A 21841-nucleotide genomic window follows, 5' to 3' on the forward strand; every position below is an offset into this window, starting at 1 on the left:
TTATATCTGTATTATGTATCCAGAAATTTCCCAGTGAAACTTTGCCCCTGTTAAACTTTATATAACTTCATTAATGGATTGCATGTGTGTTCCAATTTTTATATTTGCAAGTATGATCAATTTACCCTTGATGTACAGTGCTATTGGGATGTTTTACTATGTTAAAGGCTATCTAAATGCAATTTGTTGTTAGTAGTACCTTGGGAGGTGAGTTTTTTTAAATAGTGTAAATGCGCCAGAATTTTCTCGAACTAGATTTTTGTAACTTTTATTTCGCCCCCCCCCACCCCCCGCTCAATTTTCTCTTCTTTTGAAGATGCTCAGGGTCCAGTTCTTTTGGGTCCCATTAATCCCCCGATACCTAGCCCAAATGGCCATTTGCCATGAGAGAGCTTAGGCGGTGAATAGAGGGTGTCATAGAATAATTAGATCCTGTTCTCTCTTGCTGCACACATACTTTGCCCCTGTTAAACTTTATATAACTTCATTAATAGATTGCATGTGTGTTCCAATTTTTATATTTGCAAGTATGATCAATTTGCCCTTGATGTACAGTGCTATTGGGATGTACAGTGCTATTGGTTGTATCAGGTTGTGCAAGGCAGGAGCTTTCTAGTTTGGTCACTGGATAGCATTTGGGAGCGGTAGCATCTTAGTTTTTCCCCCACTCCTGACCCTAATGGCCCACGGTCTGGATATCAATTGTAGCACTTAGCAGCCATTATAGTATGTAAAACAATATATGTTGTAACTAGTCCAATATTTTTAAGTTCTTCTCCACAAATGTTGCTATGCTCTTCAAATAGTTTCTTGAGGGCTTAATTGTTTTTTATGGAGAAAAATCTCCGTTCAGTGTGTTCCCTGGTTACCCATTGGTAACCCTGAGCTTGCTGTGGGTAATTGCAAGCATTTAAGCTGATTTCCCTTCATTCTGTACAGCAGCATGTTCAGTACATCAATTTTGCTGTGTCCATCAGAAGTACAAAGAAGGAGGCAAGAAAGAGTATAGAAATCCATTTTTATTTTGTCATCCAGTAATAATCCAGTAAATTATTTCCAAAAAAACTTTTATTACAATTTTATGGCAAGTGGAGCATGTTTCATTGGGGGAGCATTTGGGAAACGGTGATCATAATATCAAGTTTAGAGTAGTTATAGAAAAGAACAAAGAATATTCAGGTGTGAAAATACTTAACTGGAGGATTGAGTTGAAAAGGAATCTGGCTCAAGTGGATTGGAATCAAAGATTGGCAGACAAAACAGTAATTGAGCAATGGGAGGCTTTCAAAGAGGAGATAGTTTGGGCACAGACTAGACACATTCCCACAAGGAGGAAAGGAAGGGCATTCAAAGCTCCCTGGATGGATAAAGATAGAGATTAAAATGAAACAGAAAAAGGAGGCTTGTGACTAATGTCTGGTTGTTAATACAGTAGAAAACCACACCAAATATAGAAAGTACAGAGGAGAACTGAGAAAGAAAATAAGAGGGGCAGAGTTTTTTTTAAATTTGTTCATGGGATGTGGGCATCGCTGGCAAGGCCAGCATTTATTGCCCATCCCTAATCGCCCTTGAGAAGGTGGTGGTGAGCCGCCGCCTTGAACCGCTGCAGTCCGTGTGGTTAAGGCTCTCGCACAGTATGAGACTAGATTAGTGACTCACATTAAAAGGAACCTAAAAGTCTTTTGTAAACCTATAAATAGTAAAAGGATAATCAGAGGAAGGGTGGGGCCGAATAGGGACCCAAAAAAGCGTGCACTTGATGGGCCAAATGGCCTCCTTCTGTGCTGTAACCTTTGATTTGTGGAGGCAGAGGGCATGGCTGAGATACAAAATGAGTACTTTCGTGAAAGAAGAGGATGTTGCCAATATCACAGTAAAGGAGGAGGTAGTAGAGATATTGGATAGGATAAAAATAGATAGGAGGTACTTGGTTGATAGTATTCAAAGTAGATAAGTCACCTGGTCCGGATGGGATGCATCCTAGGTTGCTGAGAGAAGTAAGGGTGGAAATTGTGGAGGCTCTTGCCACAATCTTCCAATCCTCACTAGATATGGGAGTGGTGCCAGAGGACTAGAGGATTGCAAATGTAACACCCCTGTTCAAAAAAGGGGAGAGGGATAAACCTAGCAACTACAGGCCAGTCAGTCCAACATCAGTGGTGGGGAAACTTTTACAGACAATAATCAGGAATGAAATTAATTGGTACTTTGAAAATTATGGGTCAATAAATGGAAGCCAGCATGGATTTGTTAAAGGCAAATTGTGCTTGATATGTATATGGACTTTCAAAAGGTGATTGATGAAGTACCACATAATAGACTTGTTAGCAAAACTGGCGCCCAGGGAATTAAAGGGACAGTGGCAGCATGGATATGAAATTGGCTAAGGGACAGAAAGCAGAGAGTAGCAGTGAATGGTTATTTTTCAGACGGGAGGGGTGTATGTATACAGGGCACAATTCAAAGTCTGCAGAGGACATGAAACAAGGAAATGTAGCAAACGATGAGGATAGTAACAGACTTCAGGAGGAAATAGACAGATTGGTGAAATGGGCAGACACGTGGCAGATGAAAAACATGAAATGTGAAGTGATACATTTTGGTAGGAAGAATGAGGAGGGGCAATATAAGCTAAATGGTACAATTTTAAAGGAGGTACAGGGACCAAGACCTGGGGGTGTATGTACACAAATCTTTGAAGGTGGCAGGACAAGTTGAGAAGGCTGTTTAAAAAAGCATACAGGATCCGTGGCATTATAAATAGAGGCATAGAGTACAAAAGCAAGGAAGTTATGCTAAACCTTTATGAAACACCAGTTCGGCCCCGGGCATAGTATTGCGTCCAATTCTGGGCACCACAGTTTAGGAAAAAAGAGCTGGCACAGGCACGATGAGCTGAATGGCCGCCTCCTGTGCTATACCTACTATGATAAGGATGTCATGGCCTTGGAGAGGGTGCAGAAGAGATTTACTAGAATGATACCAGGGATGAGGGACTTCAATTACGTGGAGAGACTGGAGAAGCTGGGGTTCTCCTTAGAGCAGAGAAGGTTAAGGGGAGTTTTGGTAGAGGTATTCAAAATCATGAGTTTTGATGGAGTAAATAAAGAGAAACTGTTTGCAGTGGCAGAAGGGTCAGTTGGCAGAAGACAGATTTAAGGTATTTGGCAAAAGAACCAGAGGTGACGTGAGGAAAAAATGTTCATGCAGCGATTTGTTATAATCTGAAAGGGTGGTGGAAGCAAATTCAATAGCAACTTTCAAAAGGGAATTGGATAAATACTTGAAGGGGAAAAATTTGCAGGACAATTGGGAAAGAGCAGGGATGTGGGACTAATTGGATAGCTCTTTCAAAGAGCCGGCACAGGCATGATAGGCCAAATTGCCTCCTCCTATACTGTATAATTCTATGATTCTACATTGGTGTCAAGATAATGAGTGCTGACTCATAGCAAAATTCTGATGCATTTGTGTGTATATTAGTTATGAGTTGACCAGTTCTGGATACTTGCTATCATCTGTTATGATTTCCATCCTCTGGTGTCCTGAGTCACACCTGCTGCTGGTCTATGATAAGTTTTAAAAAGTTGGTGAGAAAACCCGAGCCTAGACAAATTGGACTTGTTGACTTGCCATGGTTCATCTTTGCTCAGTTCCAATATGTTTGCCTGCTCACTTCAAGATGCTTCCACATGGTAAATGCAAAAAAATAAAAATGATACTCTAGTGTCCTCAATTTCTTTTCTCATGTCCAGTATCCCTGAGTCTAGCATTGCAAACTGAAAGGTTGCCCAAGGATAATTTTCCTCTTTTTATTTGGGAAACTCCAAGAGGGATTGAAGCTGTATCCCATCACACTCTGGTGGCGTGTATTAGTGCACCTTTGTGTGGCATTGCCTTAGATCTTGTAAATACATTTGGAACCTCTGTTATCTGCCATAATGGAAAGCCCTCTCCCAAACAGAGTAGAAATTGGAAGATAATCAAGAGTCCACAAATTTTAGTCTTGCACGCATGTTATAGTAATATCCTAGGCACAGAAATGAAGGCAAATACAAAACAAATAACTGGGCTGTGTGGTAGATTTATGTTATGCAGAAGGTAATGAGGCAGTGTCTTGTACAACGCTTTATCCCAGAAAAGTTCTGGCTGAAAGTTGGGAACTGGATAATTGGCGTACAGATAACAAAAATTTCACTGTAATGAGCAATTACATATCTGTTGTAATTTTGTCAGTGGGTAAATTGCTGTTCAGTGTATGATCAGTAAAATATTGATTTCCAAATTTATGTAGTTTCAAGTGTTGATATTGGAGATAAAAAGTAAGTACATGGGGAATGGAGGAGCTTTTTGGGGAAGTCTTTCAGTCTTCGCTCTAGGCAAAAATTTGCAATGGTGGCATTCGCTGGACACCTGACAAGCTTGCTATAACCTGAATGTGTCTTGAGATTTATCATATTTTAAAAACACACATGCAGAGCAGTTTATATGTGGTTAGGATCTCCAGCCACACTATAATTCAGCAATTTCAGCACGTGGTAACTAATGATGCTGGGCAAATTATTTTTGTCAAGATCAAAACTTTGTTTTTATTCAGAACATTTTTTGAAGCAAATGCTGGAGATTGAAATTGAAATAAAACACAAACAATGCTGGAAATACACAAGTGAAATGACTGAGCTTTAACTCTTTCTTTGGCTTCCAGATATATTTAGGAAAATCTGGGCTATGTCCATGTTGGGCTGTAGCATAATTTAGCTCAATACCTTGAGCTCAGGAAGTGTTTTCTGTACATATTAACATTTTTAAAATGCATTGTGAATATTTGTTCTACATGAAATAAACTTATCCTCCCATATGCCTAAATACATTGTCTGTTGATACCAAAACGTTCAGAGTAGAATTCCCAGCTTTGATTCATGGCCTCTGCTGCTCTCAAAGGGTGCTGCAATTGGCCTTGGTACTCTTTGGGCTAGATCAACCAAGATTGCTGCCCCTGATTTGCTATTCTATGATCTTTACTGGAAAATGCATATGTGACACTCTGGTTAGAAGGAATCACAACACGTTCTCAAGTCAAATAGTCTCAACATTCATTGGACTCGTGAATAATGGCCAACTTTAGGAGGGCAGCCATTGTGTGTGGCATCTTGCCACAAACATTTGCATCTTTTGAGAGAAAGGGATAGAACTGACCAAATAAAGTGCTGGAACTGAGTAGTATTTATTCATGTTTGCTTGATTAAATGTTGCAAGTATGCTATGTGATTCAAACAGGGAACTAACACTCTCTGCTTATGTAAGGGCTTAGTGGATTTAGGAAGCCTAAAGAAATTAATTATTTAGCACTCTGGAAGTGTACATGCATCTCCATTTTCAATTTTAATTGAAGGACAATGGAGGTTGTCTTCAGTTTCTCATACTGCTATATACAGTATCATTTCATTTTAACTGGTGCAGAAAAGCAGCTAAAACAGTGATTCCATAGTGACTTTGAAAGGAATTGTTAGGGTAGATAGAAAGAAACTTTTTCCGCTGGTGGGGGAGTCTAGGACAAGGGGACATAACCTTAAAATCAGAGCCAGGCCATTCAGGAGAGAAGTTAAGAAACACTTCTTCACGCAAAGGATGGTAGAAGTGTGGCACTTTTTTTTCCCCCAAAAAAGCAGTAGATGCTAGCTCAATTAACAATTTAAAATCTGAGATTGATAGATTTTTGCCAGCCAAGGGTGTTAAGGGATATGGAGTTAGGATACAGATCAGCCATGATCTCATTGAATGCTGGAACAGACTCAAGGGGCTGAATGGCCTACTCCTGTTCCTATGTATGCTAAGCCTTTCCAAGTTGCTATTTAATGCAACTTTTTGAAGTAACACCATTTTCTACACTTATATATTAGATGGGCTGGTTTGGAAGATTTTGAAGCTGAATCTGCTGCTGAATGCTTGGAGAGAACTATTAATGTAGTCCCAGAACTATTTAGGTGAATTCCCAAATTATAAATCATCATTGACATGATAGAAATCAGGAATAAGAATGTAAAATGCTGGAAATATTCAGGTCAGTCAGCATCTGAAAATGAAGGATTGGTAAATGTTTTTGGGTGAGACCTTCAGAACTAAACCTGGAGCTTGTCTGATTGCCTGGTGGGTGAAGGCAGTGTAACACTAAGCCATGCTGACTAAAAGACCCCATATTCAGTTCCTGGTCAAAAGTTAACTGATCTCAGCCAGGTCAGCAGTTGGGACGTTACTGTTTGCCCCTAAGTTAAGGAACACTAATGCCATCAGGATTTTACTTCTGATTGTTATTGATCCCTTCTGGAAATTACATCTGTGAATTTTGGGTTTTGACTTGGCTATGATGCCCTCTGTGGTGAATCTGTCTGCTGATCTAATTGTCATGTTGACTCCCACATAAAAAAGAATGGGAAGAGGTGGGGGTGGGGAAGGAAGCGATCAGATAATTGAACCAGTTGGTGAAATGTATATGTACAGAGTATCTCTCCTTACACAATTACATTGTACTACAAATAAGTGCTTTTTAGGAATGAAGTAAGCTCCTTTTGTGGTGGTGGGGGGAGGGGGGTGGAAATATGGGCACTTCATTTCTGGAGTGGTATTTTATTGCACATAAACATTTCTGCCAAGAGTGCCAGTTTCATTTTACTGTACAAGATGATTTAGTGGTACAGTCAGGTCCTTTTTATTGTGGAGGTGATGTGATTGATGCGTGCATTTGTCTGAACTCTGCATCATGCTGACATTCTGGTACATCTGCCACAATAATTACAAATTTTATTCCTGTTAGTGAGGAGGCATCACTGTCCCTACTGGAAAATAAGACTCCTACCAGGAACTTCCATCCTGTCCTTTTTTCTGAATTGAATAATGTGCTGGAACAGTGAGAGAGTTGACACCTTCCCGGCAACATGCTCATTATCACAGTGCTGGTAAATAACCTCCCCCTCTCGAGTGTGTTCTTCAAGCTGCTTATTATTCTGCTACATAAATGACTGGAATCCGTGGAATTGCTGAGAACTCATCTTGGGCTGAAGCGTAGCAACAATTTTCTCATCTTATTGCATCAATTAAAATAAAGGGTACAAAATCACTTTCACAGAATGATTTTAGAGATATACAGCTTGATTTTTGAAATGGTGGCAGGTTGGCAGCGGCGGTGGGGGGGGGGGGGGGGTTGTGAAGGTGCGCGTGGCAAACCTGAATAAACGAAACTTAGTGTGTCTGATGCGATCGCATAGTGATGACAGGCTGGCTGCCGTCAGGAGCTGCAACGCGGGAGGGAGGGGAGAAGAGACGTCATCCAGCGCTGTAACGGAAGATCGGGGGGGGGGGGTGGAGGAGGAGGAGGAGGGAAGATCTGGTGGGGGGAAGAAAGAAGGGGAGGTGAGAGAGAGAGAGAGAGAGGGGGGGGTGTGGGGAGGTAGGTTGATTTAGTGTTTTAACTCCGTGCAATGGTTTTTTATTTTGTTTCTTTTTGCCTGATCCGGCACTTATCAGAAGCTGTGTGAAAGCCACCCAGGCAAGTTTAAAAATCATTCTAACTACCTAATATGTCACAAGTAAAGTGACATAAGTACCCCAATGAGGTATATTTAGCTCTTTAACTATCAACCCGCCGGCTTTAATTGCTGGTGGGACTTCCGGATTCTGATCTTATTGAATGGCGGAGCAGGCTCAAGGGGCTGTATGGCCTACTCCTGCTCCTATTTCTTATGTTCTAAGGGCCTAGAAATATGTGTGGAAATGCAATGCATGCAGAACATTTGGTGTGTCAAACATGTGCTTGAGCTGTGCTTTGGAACTTCTGTAAGGATTTCAGCTTAACTTCAGATCAGCTGTTAGAAATCTTTCATTTATTTCATCATAATCTGGTTAAACATGGTTTTTATCAATGCCAAGACGAGAGGAATAATTGGCATACCTGTGCCACCGTACCTTGCCTCAAAGCATTTCAGGTGCAATGAACAAATGCAGTGCTCATAGGGAAACATGCAAATGTGTGATTGTTTTTTTTCCAGAATTAAACATTGATATACAAATGAATAATTGTTTATGTTTACATTGGGCAAAATTCTGTGTTTTTGTTGCAACTTGCAGCGCAGATCATTATTCTTTTGGGTCTTGTTTTCTTCCCTCCCCCCAACTGAATTTTATGATGGTGGGGGCAGAGGGTATTAATTTCATGTTTGTCATGCCTCCTTGGCCCTTTGTGTTTTTTACATAATTTACCCCATCACAGGTGTTACTAATGCTGTTCTTTGGTTATAGAGTTTGAGCAGTATGAGATCAAACTCCCTGACTAGTTTCTCCCCTCTACCAAATGTTTGAGACCTCCCAGATCTGCTGATACTTGTCACCATTTTCAGAACTGCAGTACAGTGATATGGATGGTGTGGGATGTCATTGTGCATTATAACATTCATGTTACACAAAGCCACACCATATTCTGGGTCATGTATGTTTTATGGATGTTAACTGTTTAATAATTAAAAATTTTTGAGCAAGGATAGGATTTTAAAATGTTTTATAGTTCAGATTTTGTCTAAGATGAAATCTTATCCTAGAATAGAATGTTCCTTAAAATTGGTGCATTTTATTCCTTGCAACAAGTGTTCAGTGACTGTATCTACTCACTCAGTAATAAGTGACATCACTGTACAGAGTGTACATTTGCTTTTACTTTGTCTTGCTGGCTTTGCCTTTGCACTCTTGGCACGCACTTTGCTTATCAAAATGCCAGAAAAGAATTGCATAGAAACAGGTCGTTTGGCCCAACCAAGTCCATATTGGTGGTTATCCTGCACGCGAGCAGTAGCCATAATCCCATGTTAACAGTCTCTGGTCCTATAAATCAGGTAGTGCATTTCCAAACTTCACAACCTAAAACAAAAATTCTACTTTGTCCTAAATCTCTTGCATTTAATCTTATGTCCCCCATTCTAGACCCCTCAAACATTGAAAACAGTCATTTCTCTATATCCTATCCCTTTTACAATTTTAAATGCCTCTAACAAATCACTTGGTAATCTCTGTTCTAACAACCAGCCCCAAATTTCCAAGTTTTTAATCACATTTGTGTTTTCTCATACCACACAGCATCCTAGTAAATCTACACTGTACGCACAATAGTCATTGCCAATATTGAGCAAATTATTTCTGAACAGCAGTCTTGCAAAAGTTGATACTAGTGTTTTATAGATTTTTTTTTAAAAATTGAATGTATGTAACATCCTAGTTCTCCAGTTTCCTGTGTGTGTGTGTGTGGTCTTGAAGGGTCAACAGCTTAAAATATTGACTATTTTTCCATGGATGTTGTCTGACCTGATGAGTGTCTCCAGTTTTGTTTTTGGATAGCTAGCATCTTTGTTCCCATTTTTTTCTTTTTATACTTTATGCCCATTAGAGGGCACTATTGCTTCACATTGTAGCAATTCATTTGGAAATTCATCTTCAAATCTGCCAGCCATGTATTCTTCAGGTCTGTTTTGTCAGGGATTAGCAGTCTCCACAGATATCAGTACATGCATCTTCACTTTGTGACTTAACTGCAATTTAATCGCAATGTCTGAAATCAGTACTTTAGCAGCTTCTGTATGGAGATTTATTACTTCTCTTGCTTTTTAAACCCTTGTTTCTCCTCCTTCTCTCCAATTTTCTCCCTTCTGAAGACACTGACTTTTTTTGCACTTTTTTGCACCGTGCTTTCGCACTATGTTCACTTGCACATCCTTTCTAGCATGAGTACTTGAACAGCAGTTTGGGAATGGGAACCATGAGGATTGAGGCTAACTGGTGCACATTTAGACATGATTTGATTGAATGATGGAACAGGCTCTAAGGTGAATAGCCTATTCCTATGCTTTTACATTCTTGGAGATTGCAGACTAGGAATTGAACCTGGGACCTTCCTGATGCACACTGTAGCGAATTTATGAATTGATTCATTAAGGGAACTCTTTTTTTGATTTCTATTTTGACATTTGCTTTTACTTAAACTCCATTCTGTAGGTTGCAAAGGAGAATTCTCCAGCTGTGTTTGGGCTGGTGAAATGCTCTCAAACTTGCACCAAAGCTCTTAAGTGTACCCTTAGCTGTGTATCCCTTCTTCTGGTGGAGAATGCATCTCTGCTTATTCCTTTCTCTTCTGTCCCCCTGCTCCTTTCTTGCCCCCACCCCTCATGGCAGCCTCAATCAGATCTTGCCCTTTGCTCCATTTGCATGTTGTCATAACTGGCAGCTGCGATGTCAGTTTTGCACATGAGAAACTGCTTTAGTGGCAATTTAAAAAAAAACTATTATAAAACTCTTGTTTAAAAATGGAAAGTTTGACAATCCAGCAATCTTTTTTTATTCGTTCATGGGATGTGGGCGTCACTGGCAAGGCAAGCATTTATTGCCCTTGAAGAAGGTGGTGATTAGCCGCTAGGCCATTTCAGAAGGCGATTAAGAATCAGCCACATTGCTGTGGGTCTGGCGTCACATATAGGCCAGACTGGGTAAGGATGGCAGGTTCCCTTCCCTAAAGGACATTAGTGAACCCGATGGGTTTTTACGACAATCCGGTAGTTTCATGGCCACCATTACTGATACTAGTATTTTAAATCCAGATTTTTTTAAAATTTAATTGAATTTAAATTCCCCAGCTGCCATGGTGGGATTTGAACTCATGACTCTGGATTACTGGTCCAGTAACATAGCCATTATGCTACCGTACCCAATAATGGAATATGGAACTAATCCAGTTTGAGGGGAACCTACATAACTTGTGTCTGTCTGTTTGTCTTTATCTTGTTACACACTTCTTTGTTTTCCCTCAGTTGCGACACAGGTTCCTTTCATTCAACATTTAATAGAATATCCTTTTAATATGGCAATAATCAATTCTAATTAAAAGAAAAAAATACTTAAAATTTAAAAATATAGTGGATGACTTTGATAGGTTCTGATACAATAAGCAGGTGCCTTATGTTGCTAAATTTTATTTTAATCTTGTCAGTTTGATGCATTTTCCCAGTTTGGTGTCTCTTACCATATACACCATTTTGTAACTGAGTGAGGAAATGAAAGTGGTCACAGCCTCTCTTGTGCTGGCTGTTCAGAGATGCAGGTTTCTCTAGTGACTTTTGGCTTCTGTGGTTCAGCAGCTCACCGTGTGGGGGGAATCTGAGCAACAACCCACCTTCTATCCCCTGATAGCTACTTACACAAACTATAATTTTTTTCAAATATTTCCATGGCTGGATCCTATTCATTAACTTAATATCTAATGGCTTTAAGGAATCTAGCTAGTACATAAGATTGTTGCATTTAAGTGAGCACTGTTAACTTAGCAATAATTAAAATCTTTCCTTTTGTAGCTCATGTTTTGGGAATGAAATACATATGAATTTGATGCAATTTTGATGTGAAGTTTATTGAGATTGTAAAACCAGCCAAGGGTGGTAGGTAAGAGCAACTGCAACCAAATCTCTTTTATCAAAAGCTTTTGCAATATTGCAATCTTACCAGGAAATAAGTCTTCAGAAAGAACACTTCTGTAAAGTGTTTCTTTATAAATCAAAAGTATCTGAGAAACTAGAGGATCTTGATGACAGATAAGTGAGGGGGTGACCACTGCTGATTCAGTGTGCCCTTTCTCTTCCCCCACACATTCACCCTTGCACAACCTAACCTTTTAACTATGGTTTTTCTTGAGAGTTTTGATGTGTTTTGATAGTGGAGGTGCTAGCAATGATATTTTAACACATCCCTTGCTCCAATTTTGCCTGCACAAGAGGATTTTAGGATTTTGTGAATTGCTTTTATATTTTTCTGAGAAACAGAAATAAGGAAGCTTTTTTTGAACATTTTGCAGTGTAACTGCTGTTTTACCTAATATTTGGGAGGTCTTTCCTTCCCTTCCCTCCCCTGCTTTGGGCTTTTGAAATTGATTTATTGGAAGCTTCAATACTTGCACCATTTTGTATGGTGCATATTCTATTTCACAACTTGTGATTAAAATGTATGTTACAGATTCTGAAGATGGACATCAACCCCAGTCAATACAGTTCTAAAGAACAGCCTCTGATTCATGTTTAATATTGCATTAATTGGGTTCTAAACTTGCATTTTTCAAGTGCTTTACTTAAGATAAGCCATTGTTTCTGTCGTGAACTAATGTAACACGTAGATCCCAGGCTTCTATTCTTTAGCCATGAATTCTAACTTCTTTTGTAGCTTAGTAGATAAAAGTACAGCCCAATAGAGCACCAAGCCATACAGAAGATTTGATTCCTGGTGTGTGAGCTAACCGAACTCTGCTAGGGCTGCAGTTAAGATGGCCAAGTTGGCTTCAGTGTCCTGGGTTAAGGAAAAGATAAACTGACCCAAATTCCTTCTCCACCACTATTTAGTGTCTCCTATCTAGGCTCATGCATGACAAATGGTCACTTAGCAAGAAATTGGAGGGCTGCTGTGTCAGTGGAACTTTACCTTTGTCAGGTTTCAAAGTACTTTTTCTGTGGACCATATAGTTATGCATCATGTTCCCTTTAATTTGCATACATCAAGTTGCTTGCTAACCCATCCTGATATTCTGATTTTTAAATGCAGACCTTTTCAAACCAGCAGGTCCATTAAAATTTAAAGAGGATAAGCCAGCAAGTATGAAATAATGTGTTGCTTGGGCCTCGAGGGATAAATTGCCAGGGCTTGGGAGCTACATGTAGCCTGAAGGAGGTAGCTTGGATTCTCTTGCCCAAGTAGACTTAGTTCTTAGAGGGGAGAAAATTGGGGTGGGGTGGAAGAAAGGAAATTGATTCCTCAGGCAACAGAATGGTGATGAATAATACTAATATTGCTGCTCTTCAGTAAGTATTCTATATCATGTAGGGGTCAAATGTGCAACCAATTTAGGCGTAGTTGTAGTTTTTTATTTTGTAATTTTATGTTTGGTTGCAAGTAATTTGGCCACCTGGAAATAACTTCCTCTTTTTTGTATTTCTGGTGTTCTTTTGGCTCCTTCTTCCCAAGTCTTTATGCTAACACCTCCTGTAGGTCTTCGTTTAAGCATCAGACTTGCAAACAATTATTACAAGAATGGAGTTTCATCCGTACCAAAGGACACCAGATTACAGACTAGGCTCTAACAATATGAAGTGCATTCAGTTGGCTACATATTTGACTGGAAGAAGACTCCATAAGAATGTAAAAAGTTGCCTAAAGTCCTCACTCTTTCCCTGCCCCCTTTTCTGCCAATCAGCATTTCTTCATAGTCAAGAAGTCCAGCACTCTTGTGTACTTCCACTCTTCACCTTCAACTCTTCACCTTCTAACCCACTGAATCACCAAGAACGCCACCTCCTTTGCAGCTTTTCAATCCATTCGGTTAGATTCCAATCTCGGCATGTCTGATGGTTGTTGGAGATCCTAAGTGAAAAGTGGTGTAATTTCAACCCGAGCAATACATGAGGCCCAATTATTTTGGTATTTAATTATTTAGCTGGTTCCCTCAGTGGCTGCAAGAGTGGCTGATGCAGGAAATGAACATGTTGCACTCATGCAGTAGCTTTTCCATGGAGGGTTTAAATATATTTCTGCTTCATTGTAACCGAAACTTAATTAATGTCTCACCCATGGTATTTCTGGCCTGTGTGCCAAAAACTGGGAACATGTACTATCTCTTTCACACTGAGCTGAAGCTCATTATAATTTTGTTTAAAATTGAATATCTGCAGAATAGAAATTTTTTTTTTGTGTGGTGAGTTGCTGAAGAAATGCTTTGAAGAGCAATTTATGCAGTAGCCCCAAATTTAAACAAGCAGCAAAAATTTGGCAATAACTATTGTTTGGACTTTATTGCTCATACATTATCTCTGGGTCAGTGGATTTTTTTTGTAGGAGTTTAAACTTGTAGTTTATAACTAATTTCAAACTTGTGTGTTTCATTTTTTTTAATAAGTAAAAATTGGACTGGTTTTTGTTAGAACAGATGATGATTGCGGGGTGTTTTGATGGTGTTTAAATGTTTAGGGATGTGACAGGGTAGACCGAAACAGACTGTTTCCAGTGGATGAGGGGTCTAGGCCAAGAATAATTCCATAAATATAAGATTAAAAATAAGATTTAGGACAGAGCAGAAGAAACATTTTTACAGAGTAGTTCTTTGATGAAGTAAGAGAGGGTTGATGAAGGTGGTGCAGTAGGTGTGGCCATGGGATAGGAGGCAGAGAGTAGTGGTGAATGGATGTTTTTCTGATTTGGAGATAAGAAAACAGTGGGGTCCCCCAGCAGTTGGTATTAGGATCATTGCTTTTCTCATATATAAATGACCTGGGTATAGGAGTACAATTTTGAAATTTGTGGGTGATACAAAACTTGGCAATGCATTAAATAGTAAGCAGACTTCAGGAGGACATAAACAGACTGATGAAACGGACAGTCACATGGCAGATGCAATTTGATGCAGATAAGTGAGAAATGTGCACCTTGGGAGGAACAACATGGAGAGGCAATATAATCTAAATGGTACTATTTTGAGGAGGGTGTAAGCAGAGACCTGGGCATGCATATTCACAAATCTTTGAAGGTGGCAGGATAAGTTGATAAGGTGGTTAAGAAAGCGTATGGGATACTTGGCTTTGTAAATCGGGGCATTGAATACAAAAACAAGGATGTCATACTGAACCTTTACAAATCATTGGTTAGGCCTCAGCTGGAGTATTGTGTATAATTCTGGGCACCACACTTTAGGAAGGATGTCAAGGCCTTGGACAGAGTACAGAGGAGGTTTACCAGGATAATACCAGGGATGAGGGACTTCAGTTATGTGGTGAGATTGGAGAAGCTGGGATTGTACCCAGAACAGAGAAGGTTAAGGGACGACCTAATAGAGGTATTCAAAATTGAGGGGTTTTGATAAAGCAACTAGGGAGAAACTGCTTCCTCTGGCAAGTGGGACGGTAACGAGGTCACCGATTTAAAATAATTGGCAAAAAAACTAGAGGGGAAATTAGGATAATTTTTTTCTCACTGTGCATTCCAGATCTTAACCCTATCTATCTGGAAGCAGATTCCATAGGCAATTGGACATGTAGTTGAAGAGGACTAATTTGCAAGGTAATGGGGGAAAAAGCTGGGGTGTGGGACTAAACTGGACAGCTCTTTCAAAGAGCAGGCACAGGCACGATGGGCTGAATGGCCATCTTCTGTGCTGGAAGATTCTACGATTCTATAATCATAGAGCGTGGAATGCAATACCTGACATCACAGCATAGATCATCTTAACATTTTAAGAATAGGTTAGGAAGGTGATTGAAAGGAAGGGAAATAAAGGTATATAGAAATAAGGCAGGCACATGGGATTAGGACTACTGCTCGTGTGGTGGATAAACACCAACATGGACTAGTTGGTCTGTTTCTATCTTGTAATTCTATTCAATCCATCTATTAAAGTGGTTGTTTTTATATGTATATAATCAACTACTGTGCAGTAGTTGTGAGAACTTTAAATATGTCTCAATGAGACAATCAGGTTAGTCTTTCCTCCAAGGACTGTCTGCTCCGAAAACACTTGCCATACTGTCAATCTTAATAGATTCCCTCGCAGCAACTGTGTTACCTTGTGTTAAGTGAAACCTTGAGTGCTGCCAGCACCGGTGGAACTGGACCCTTGCAAGAGTGTGCCTTGAGAAGATAAAGCAGCCCGCTTGATTGGCACCCCATCCACCACCCTAAACATTCACCCCCTTCACCACTGGCGCACAGTGGCTGCAGTGTGTACCATCCACAGGATGCACTGCAGCAACTCGCCAAGGCTTCTTCGACAGCACCTCCCAAACCCGCGACCTCTACCACCTAGAAGGACAAGGGCAGCAGGTACATGGGAACAACACCACCTGCCCGTTGCCCTCCAAGTCACGCACCATCCCGATTTGGCAATATATCGCTGTTCCTTCATCGTCGCTGGGTCAAAATCCTTGAACTCCCTTCCTAACAGCACTGTGGGAGAACAGTCATCACACTGACTGCAGCGGTTCAAGAAGGCGGCTCACCACCACCTTCTCGAGGGCAATTAGGGATGGGCAATAAATGCCGGCCTTGCCAGCGACACCCACATCCCATGAACGAATAAATAAAAAGGAGGAGGAGGGGTTAAAAAGGTCACAGGTGGTTTTGGTGACGTTGGTTATCGTTTGAGTCACAAGATTCTGCTGTATATTGCCACTTTCTGTTTTATCTCCTTTTATGAAATATGGTGTGCTCATCTTTGTTATAACATGGAGACAATTTCAGGATTCCAGCTAATAGTTGCTATCCTGTGATCCTTGCAGGAGGTTGTGCATGTGTGCTCATCAGCTGAGGACGACAGGATCTGCTCAACTGTAATGCCCTCTGCAGTCAGATATCTTGTCAACACAATTTAGGGTAATGCATGAAGTCTTGGCACTTGGATACTTGTAGAATTATACACCAGGATGCTTTCAGGAGAGAAAACAGCAAAGGTCCTGTTATGAGTATTCATCCCATTTTGAAATTGGTGTTATATTATGGCACTAAATAATAGTCAAGTCTTTAAAACTAATAGCTCCTCAGAGTTGATATCCTTGCAATTAAATTTTAAAAAAGCATTCATAATAAATCAGTTGACAGTTCGTTGCATTATTAAATTCTTCAGAATGTGTAGTTTTTGCCACCTCCCCTCCTTTTCTTGAGGTTGAGATTTCCTTTGTAACTTTTTTCTCTCCTACTCTTGACTGCTCTGTTTATCTATCAGTTCTGTTCAGAGATCTGATTATATGAAGCTGTGCATGAGCAGGAAGTGACTCTTGGTCCAATTTTTTCCTGAGGGGAGATGGATGGCCTCCACAAACTTTCTCAATTTTTTTATATTTCAAAATATACGTTATTTATTAACATTTAAAGATACACACAGCTCAATGCAAAAGAACACAATTTCAAGCAATGCAGTGCAAACCAATACAACGTAGATCATACACACTATGATCCTATTATTACAATTCAAAACACAGTACATAACTTATACATGCTGAACAATACAAAGTGGGATAGCCTTAAACGGTGGCCTTTCCCTATAGAGCCTTTGCGTAGGCCGCACCTCTCTTCAGTGCATCCCGCAGCACATACTCCTGGACCTTGGAGTGTGCCAGTCGGCAGTACTCAGCCTTCCAGATGAAGGAGCTGTCCACAACCAACAGGTTTCAGGTGCACCAAAGGGTCTCCTTCACCGAGTTGATGGCCTTCCACAAACGTTCTCAATTGCAATGGGAACTGAATCTGCAGGATTGCAGATGAGCAAGATTTTGTGATAGTGTTTATGGGGTATTGTTTACCAAGTTGCTTTTAATATTTAGTGACTGAAAACTTTTTTGTGGAGATTTTCTATTGACATACTATCCTGCCACTTTTTGGTGCAGCCTGACTAGTGCACTTTTTTTAACCACATTGAGATTAATTAGCCTTAGGCCAGCTGCACAAATGACTTCGTGCACAAATGACTTTCGAGGTGCGACTGGACTTCCCTCCAACTGTGTCATGCTGAAGGTGTTGTTGTGAATTTTCTTCACCTGTGGAAACAAGACATACTGTTGCCTCAGTGGGGTGTACACAACTGTGTATATTGGTGGGTTAGGGACCTAATTATATGGTGGGAAAAGGCCACTTCCATATGGATGATGCAGGTGGTGCTGTTAGTACAAGTGTTAAAACTCTCATTTAAGATTTGCTCTTATAGTAAAGAGAGCGATTGTTACAAATTTAAAGTAGTATTGTTTGCACGTCCTAATAGCAAAAATGGTGAGGGTAACCAGCCCTGCAAATCTGATGGAAATTTTACTGACACAATGTTTTACTAGATCAGCTGTTATATGAAACTTGGTTTTGGAAAAAAAATAGCCAGCAGACTAATGTAAATATCTTTGCCATTTCAAATTTGTTCCTCCATAAATTTGACTTGTGTGCAAAAAATTCCTGATCATTATAAACTGTAAAGAAAGAAAAAAGAACTTGCATTTATATAGTACTTTTCAGGACATCCCAAAGTGCTTCGTAGCCAATGAACTACTCTTGAATTGTAGTCACTGTTGTAATGTAGGAAAACGTAGAAGCTTATTTGTGCAAGGCCCCACAAACAGCATAGACAAATAACCAGATAATTTGTTTGTGATGCTGGTTGAGGGATAAATGTTGACCAGGCCGTTGGGAGAACCTCCCTACTGCTCTTTAAACAGTGCAATAGGATCTTTTACATCCACCTGAGGGCAGAGAGGCCACAGTTAAGTGTATCATTTGAAAAATGGCACGTCTGACAGTGCAGCACTCCCTCGGTGCTAGCTAGATCACATGTTTAAATCTCTGAAGTGAGGCCTGAACACACAACCATCTAACTCAGACCAGAGTGCTACCACTGAACCAAAGATGGTGTATAAAGATTAAAGGAAAGGGTGAAAGTTAGTATTTTCTGTATATATGACTCCCATATTTCAGATTAAAGATAAATTTCAATAGTTTAAAAAGTACTTTTCCCCCTCACCTGCCCTTAAAGGCATTGATTCTTGCAGGGGTATGGTTTCATAGATGCTGGGTGCACTCTGGCATCTCGACCAACCAACCAGTCCTTGTGCGTGCTTAGATGGTAAATGTTGGCAAGCTAATCCACTGTCAATCCCAATTTAGTCTTCATCTGATGTCCACAAATGTATCTCCAGCATGATGGGGGCTGTCTAGATAGCCAACACCAACAGAAATGCTGTCTGACTTCCCTCCACCTCCACTTCAACCTGGGAGAGGGAAGGTGCTGAGACTAATTGTAATGCCCCCTTGGCTTGAGATTGGCTACTGCCCAGGAACTGAACATAGGTCATTTTAACCTGTTTTGTTCAGCTATGTGATGCCTATCTTAACTGAGTGTTTGGGGGAGTGTGAATAGTGTCAAAGTAGTTCTTTGTACTTAGTGCTTTATAACATTGAATTGTGTACAGTACATACATAGCTTGGTTTCTTTTGGGCTGATCCTAGAGTCACTAAACATATTTTGTCCCATGTTGGCCTTGTGCTCCTGGAGCTAGGAGGGGGATGCCATCCAGGTTTCCTGCTCCTGATTGCTATCAGTGATGTAGCTGAAGAGTGTGCATGTGACCTTCACATAAGGCCAGGATCTACTTCAACTGTGATGGCAGGTTATTTGACAATGAAGGACAACAGTTGCTGTCTCGGCTCATACATGAATGGCTGCTTGAGACTGTATCAGAAGGCCATCAGTGTCCATAGAACCATATCCCAGTGCCATATTGGGTGGGGAGATAGATAACTGTGCACACCATAAAAGCTTTGGATAATTGTTACATAAGAACATAATACCATTGACTGCGGAGAGGCTTCCTTTAATTGGTAATATGATTCTCAAGTTTGATGTTGTGCCTACATATGAAGTAATACAACAACTTGCATATAGTGCCGTTAACGTAGTAAGATGTCCCAAGGCGCTTCATAGGAGCATTATCAAACAAAATTTGACACCAAGCCACATACGGAGATATTAGGACTGATGACCAAAAGCTTGGTCAAAGAATTAGGTTTTAAGGAGCATCTTAAAGGAGGAGAGAGAGGCAGAGGGGTTTAGGGAGGGAATTCCAGAATTTAGGGCCTAGGCGGCTGAAGGCATGCCCATCAGTGGTGGAGCGATTAAAATCAGGACTGCGCAAGAGGCAAGAATTGGAGGAGCGCAGAGATCTCGGAGGGTTGTAGGGCTGCAGGAGGTTACAGAGATAGGGAGGGGGAGGCCATAGAGGGATTTGAAAACCAGGATGAGAATTTTAAAATCAAGGGTGCGAGTTAGGATAAGGGCAGCAGAGTTTTGGATGAGCTCAAGTTTATGGAGGGTGGAAGGTGGGAGGCCAGCCAGGAGAGCATTATTCAGTCATTATTAATTACTAGTCAACAATACTCTTATTGCCTAATTAATTGATGAAAGTGTTCTTATAGTTGCAATGGAATATTCACTGGGCATTAAGTAGCAAACTATCAGAAAAGCGTGCAATGGTCTGAGCAAAATTTGAGTGATCTCAAGCCCTTTACGAATGTAATAAGCAGTCATGCCTAAATATCAATTTTCTGTCTAATTATCAATTTTCTGATGGGTGACCAAGCGGGGGGAAAACGTGTGCTAGAGGTGCCAAGCAACCTAGGATAACCTTGAAAATGTACAGCCGTTAGAAATTAAAATGAGTGAGACGTATTATACCAGTGTTAATGAGAGTGATCGTACTCATCAATGGGGAGATGTGCATCAGTAAAAGCAGAGGAGGAGGAGGAGGCTGGACTATACTGCACGAAGATTAGCTTGCTGACACGCATTTGCATGTTCTAGGCTTGATTGTATTTACTGAATAGCTCCTATCAGTGATTTGCTGACATTTTCAAAAAGCTTGCTGGACGGGTGGTAGGGGAGAGGGGAGGAGGCTGAGTTACTAGTGGATGGGATATTCAAGTTTCTCATCTTGTTGATGTGCTAATGATTTTGAGTTGGAGTGTTTACTACAGAGAAGGAAGGGAGCACACCAGCCTGACTCATGGACTGACCCTTGTAATAAATGTGAACTGGCAAGGATATATCAGAGCTTTTTTTTTATACTTTCACTTTTTATGGAGATTGTAATTCCCCTAGATTTGTTCAGAGGGGTGGCCCAGACTCTGCCTGCCAAGATGCACTAAATTAGCAGCTCATTACTAGGATTCAAAGCATACTTGCTCAGTGTTTGATTTTTACAGCTCAGATTAGTAGAAGATTTGCATCATATCGCATTTTGTAATTTAAAAAAATAATTTTTATTATCCCCTCTTCCCACTACCAGCATGCCTGCGTTTATCTAAAATTTCATATCTCTGGAATTAAACCTAGGATTTTCTCAGTTTGTAGATTTCAATAATGTACCACATACTGTTTTCACCCAATAAATCACTGGGGCGGGGGGGGAACTTGGATCTTGTCACTAAAAGCTTCCATCACTGTGTTGAGTGAATAATTTGGCACCAGTTAACGTCCTTAAGCTTCTGTTTGGCTTAGTTGGTAAAGGCAACATGTAACTGAGTTATACAAGCCAGAAGATACCTCGTTTGATTCCTGGGGCTCTATTTTCGGACGTCCGAGACGGCGGGTTCGTGGCTGGGTTGGGGGTGGGGGGGGCTCCGAAAATCAGGGATTCCCGGGGCAGGTCCGGAGCCCGGCTCCAACACGCCCACTTCCAGGTTCCCCAGTGACGCGCTTAGATGCGCGCGCAGCCCCCGCATGCGGGACTCCCACCGGCAATTAAAGCCAGCGGGATCCCACTTAAGGCAATTAATTACATAGTTCAGGTCGTTAGCAGACCTGATTTTGTAGGATATTTTAGGAGAGGTGGGATTTTCATCTCAACTGGGCATGTTTCCCGTACTGGGGGAAACACTCCCAGTTGAAATGGACGTGTTGCAGCCACCAGCCTGTGGCAGCTGCAAAGGTCCATTTTGACAGGTGATGGGGGGAGACCCTCACTCATTGCAAGAGGCCACTCTGTCACTTTGGACAAAGTTTGCCCTCCACCACCCTCCTCCTAACAATAAAATTCACCAACTTGGAACCTCAACCCCGGTGTGCAGACACATTTACCTACCTTGCGGATCCCCTCAAACGTACATCTTCCGGATGGGGGCCGCCATAGCTCTAGTCATGACCTCCTCGGAGGACAAACAGCATCACCAGTCTCGCCGGCCACGCCATCCACTTCTGACACCTGGAGTTCCACAACACAGTGCTGTGACACATCCACCTGCACAGCAGGAG

General features: G+C 40.9%; 1 protein-coding gene across 31 annotated transcripts in view; it reads left to right on the forward strand.

Annotated features, from left to right (window-relative positions):
- LOC137299590 (guanine nucleotide-binding protein G(I)/G(S)/G(O) subunit gamma-7) overlaps nt 1-21841 on the forward strand; it is a 250750-nt gene that overhangs the window by 20783 nt on the left and 208126 nt on the right. Inside the window, exon 1 of one of the 31 annotated variants that reach the window (XR_010957949.1) lies at nt 16369-16431. The exons of the other annotated variants lie outside the window; for them this stretch is intronic. The gene's annotated coding sequence lies outside the window, so the exon portion shown is untranslated. Of the gene's footprint in view, nt 1-16368; nt 16432-21841 lie in introns of those variants that run through there. 31 annotated transcript variants of the gene reach the window in all.

The sequence above is a fragment of the Heptranchias perlo genome, chromosome 29, assembly GCF_035084215.1.
Source record: "Heptranchias perlo isolate sHepPer1 chromosome 29, sHepPer1.hap1, whole genome shotgun sequence".
Classification (NCBI taxonomy): Eukaryota; Metazoa; Chordata; class Chondrichthyes; order Hexanchiformes; family Hexanchidae; genus Heptranchias; species Heptranchias perlo.